Source organism: Sorex fumeus, unplaced genomic scaffold (genome assembly GCF_029834395.1).
Source record: "Sorex fumeus unplaced genomic scaffold, SorFum_2.1 ptg000021l, whole genome shotgun sequence".
NCBI classification, from domain to species: Eukaryota; Metazoa; Chordata; class Mammalia; order Eulipotyphla; family Soricidae; genus Sorex; species Sorex fumeus.
The window spans coordinates 17,242,616-17,247,593 of record NW_026606078.1 but is presented as its reverse complement, the minus strand read 5'-3'; the positions used below and the strand labels follow the sequence as shown (position 1 = coordinate 17,247,593).

Here is a 4,978-nt window from a genome sequence, read left to right as displayed (position 1 = left end):
CAGTGGGGGTGGGATGCCCATCCTGCCCAGAGAAAGCCTGGAGATTTCAGTCACAAAACCCGCATATCCGAATTTTCAGCTGTTTTATTTCAGTGAGAAGCATCCTGAGACGATGGAAACCAGAGGAGAGCATGGTGGCGATTTTGGATTGTGGGAGCAAGTGGCTGCACTGGGTTCTGGTTGGGTGGGCACCAAACTAACCTGCCTCCCTCCGATTTACCCTAGTGTGTTCAGACTTTTACAGGTCCAAGGTTAACTGTGGCTGTTGATATGTTCCAGATTTGTCTATGGGTCTCTGAAACAAGACCAATGCATTAGCTTGTATAGCTGAGCCTGGGGTGGTTTGTGAACATGGCTCCCACATATCTTTTGGGAGTTTAATTTCTCGGGAAACGTAGTCCTGAGTTGTTGGGAGCCAGCCAGAGGCACAGTGGCGATTTGAGGTTATCAGGAAGCATGAAGACACCATCAGACTGTTGATGTATTCACCTGAGGGTACAGGTTGACTTCCTGCAGGCACTGCACCACCAGACTAACAAATATTCATTGAATTAATGAACGAATAATCAACATTTTCAAAATGTGTCTCTTTCTTGCATTTTAGAAGGGTAACTTCTAACAGGAAAATAATCTTCCTGGTATAATCAAGACCTACGATTTATTCTTAATATATTTAATAAAAGCTACACATTTTGGAAATTTATACAAAGAAATTCTTTTAAATTATCTGTCTTCATAATTTACTTGTAAATTACTAAGATATCACTGTTTATTCCACCGTTCTTAGCATAGAAATTTACAGACAGAAAGTGCTAAGTAAAAATTCATTTTGGCACTTCTGTTCAATGTAGTACTGGAAGTACTTGGAAGAGAAAATAGATAAGAAAAAGATATTAAGGGTTTTTCTTGTATGAATGTTAGAAATAATCTCTCACTATTCACAGAAGATATCATACTATATTCAGAGAATACTAAAATCTCTACGAAAAACTCCCAGAGACAATAGACATTTTTAGTAAAATTGTAGGCTATAAACTCAATACCCAAAAGTCTATGGCTTTTTTATATGCAAGTAATGAGAGAGAAGAAAGTGACATGAAAAAGCAATCCCATTCACAATCGTGCCTCAGAAAATCAAGAACCCTGGAATCAGTTTAACTAAAGAGGTAAAGGACCTATACATCAGGAAATTAAAAAAGACACGAGGAAACGGAAACATATATACTGCTTATGGAATGGGAGAATTAACATTGTCAAAATGGCAATTCTCCAAGAAGCATTGTAAAAATTCAACTTGATCCCTATAAAGATACCCATGACATTCTTCAAAGAAATTGATCAAGCACTCCTGAAATTCACATGGAACAACAAACGCACACGAATAGCTAAAGCAATTCTTGGGGAAAAGACAATGGAGGCATCACCTTCCCCAACCTCAAACTCTACTACAAACGATAATAATGAGAACAGCATGGTACTGGAACAAAGGCAGAGCTGCAGACCAATGGAAAAAGATTGAATATACTAACACACACCCTCAAATATATAATCATCTAATCTTTGATAAGGGAGCTGAAATGTGAAGTGGATCAAGGGAGTCCTCCTTAACAAACGGTGCAGACAAAAATGGACAGCTACATGCAAAAAAAAAAAAAAAAACGGCTCAGACCTCTACCTAACACCATGCACAAAAGTCAGATAAAAATGGGTCAAAGGCCTCAACATCAGACCAGAATCCCTCAGGTTCATTGATGACAAGGTCGGCAAATCCCTCCACGACATTGAAGCTAAAGGTATCTTCAAATATAACACGCCACTTGCCAAGCAACTGGAAACAGAGATAAACAAAGGGGACTATCTTAAATTAAGCAGCTTCTGTACCTCAAAAGAAACAGTGACCAGAAACAAAGACTCTGCTATTCGGGCAAGATACTCGCAGAAGCCTACCAGGTTCTCTGAGAGTGAGAACTGGACAATCAGAGTTGCTGTCTTCTAAATAAGATCCAGTCTCTGGATGTTGGCCATTGATGGCATTACATGGATCCAGGGGCAGTTCGTGGTTGTAGCACTTAATTATTAGAAGATGGGGGATCTGGAAGGAGGGGGCACAGTCTTGATCTGAGCAGCCATGGAGATCTCATGCCCCGGTCCCGCACATTTGGGTTCCTCTTCGAGTTCCTTCATGCATGAGGCTCCGTCAAGCTTGGGAAGGGTGGTCTTTAAGCGTACCTATGGCTGGTTGCAGAGGTCTTCAGCTGCCGGGGCTCTAATCAGGGCGGTGAGGGAAACTCACCCCGGCACCTCCAAGGGCCCTCGGTGAGGAAAGCCAGGTGCGAGGTCAGGACACTGTCGTTTTAGACATATTTGAAATTAATTTTAGATCGAAAAGTACACATCATTCAAAATACTTATGTGCTTAGTAATAATTTACTACACATTTGTTCAATCACCTCAGAGACCCCACTCTGCTCAGAGAACTAGATTTTTAATTACAGGTCTGTTTTGCCCATGTGTCATGACTGAGAATCACTATCAGTAGATATGAAACCCACTACACACAAAGATGCACACAGGTTACTTTGAGTCATCTATGTTGTTAATGTGAGTTGGCCATTAAACTTCACTGAGACCCTTTGTTCTGTCCTTTATAGGAGCCTCATGAGTCTCACCTTCCATTCAAGTTGAACTTGTAATAAGTTGGAATGAAATCATCAATATGATCCTCACCTCATCCTTCAGGAGAAAAATCCTACATACATTCAAGGTGGTGAAAGTGCAGACAAAACCATCCACCTTTTCCTGGAGATGTACACAGGACTGAGGTGAGAACAGCAAAAGGCTCTATTTTAATGTTCTTAATGAAGGATTCAGGGAACAACATTAAACAAACTCATATACCATCTACCAAAAGAATTATTTTGTAAAACTGATGCCTAGAGTATGGTAAACGATAATATAATAAAAACCATATTTTTATTTCTGGGACATTAAAGTTCTAAATCTATTTATTCATGCTGCTTTGAAATACATTCCTTGGGACATTAAAGTTCTAAATCTATTTATTCATGCTGCTTTGAAATACATTCCTTGATTAGGAATCATTGTCTGCCATAGGAGTGAGGAAGGACAACACTCAAAGTAATAAGAAGAGAAAAATATGGAAAAATTAACTCCTACTAGGTTTGATAACACATATACAAAAATTGAAATGATACAATGATGAGCATGGTCCTTGCACAGAGATGACATGCAAACTTGTAAAGCATTCCATATTTTTGTTGCAAGAAGAATTAACAGGTATACTTTAAGCTAAGACAATCCCCACAAATTTAAAAATTCTACATAAAGAGAGCACAAATCCCCAAAACAACAATCTCTCTCAATGTCAATGGACTAAATGTGCCAATTCAGATGCACAGAATAGGAAGATGAATTTGAAAACTGAACCCAACATTCTGCTGCCTGCAAGAAACATGTCTGAACAATCAGAGCACCCATGGGCTAAAAGTAAAAGGCTGGGAAACAAGTGTTCAAGAAAATATCACCCCCGCAAAGCTGGAGTGGCCATACTAGTATCAAACCACATGGACTTCAGGCTAAAGGTTATCAGAGACAGTGAAGGTCATTTCTTAATGATCATGCGATATGTACATCAGAAAGAACTCACCCTCCTCAATGTATATGATCCTAATGACAGACCAGCAAAATACTTTAAAACAACTTCTAATAGACTTATAGAAATACATTGATAGCAACACAATACTAGTAGTAGATTTCAACACTTCTTTGTCACTTCTCGATAGATCAAACAGACTGAAGCTCAGCAAGGAAATATTTTCTTTAAGGGAAGTAATGAACAACTGTTGGCTTAGGGAAGAAATCAAAGAGGAAATAAAAATTTTCCATAAACAAATGAGAATGAGGACATAAGCTACCAGAACTTGTGGGACACAGCAAAAGAAGTGTTAAGAGGAAAGATTATAACTCTGCCAGAATTCATCAGGAAGAAAGAAAGGGCCTACATGAATAAATTAGAGCTCAAGATTTTGAAAAATAACCAACAAAAGTAGTCCAAACTAGGCTGGAGGAAGGAAATAATAAAACTTAATCAATGAGCTAGAATCCCAAAATACAATTCAGAAGATCAATAAGAATAAAAACTGGTTCTTTGAGAAAATAAACAAGATCAATAAACCTCTAGAAGCCTCTCAAAGAAACAGAAAGAATTCTAATAAATAGAAACAGAAATGCAAAGGGGGGGTATCCTAATAGAAAGTACAGAAATCCATAGGATCATCAGAGATTATTTTGACAATCTTTGCAGCAGGAAATGAGAGAATCTTGAATAAATTGATAAATTAATGGATTCCAATTACCTCCCAAAGCTGAACCAAGAAGATTTGGAATACTTGAACCTATCACTACCATGGAAATTGAAATGATGGTCAAAATATACCCCCAAACAGAATCCCTGGCCCAGATGGATTCAATAGTGAAATATTTCAATCCTTTAAAGAGGAACTGCTGACAACATTTTTCAAGATTTTCCAGGAAATTGAAGAAACAGAAATGCTCCCAAATAGTTTCTATGAGGCAAAGATCACCCTAATACTCAAAACAGACAGAGACACCACAAAAAATGAAAATTTCAGACCTATTTCCTTGATGAATACAGATACACAGATTCTCAAGAAAATACCAGCAAAGAGAATCCAGAAACTCAACAAAAGATCACACACTATGACCAAGTAGGTTTATCTTGCGGATGCAAGGATGGCTTAACGTTCTCCAGTCAATAAGCAGAATACACCATCTCAATAAAATAAAGATAAAAGTCATATCATCATATCGATAGATGCAGATAAAGCATTTGATGAGATCCAGCACCCATTCATGATGAAAAACTCTCAACAAAATGGGAGTTGAAAGTACTTTCTTCAATCTGGTCAAAGCAAACTACCACAAACCCACAGCAAGC

At 38.1% G+C, this 4,978-nt stretch overlaps 1 pseudogene; it reads left to right on the top strand.

Moving 5' to 3' along the window:
• Positions 1-3,180: 3,180 nt before the first annotated feature.
• Positions 3,181-3,277, top strand: LOC130023012 (uncharacterized; annotated as a pseudogene).
• The last annotated feature ends 1,701 nt before the right edge of the window (positions 3,278-4,978 follow it).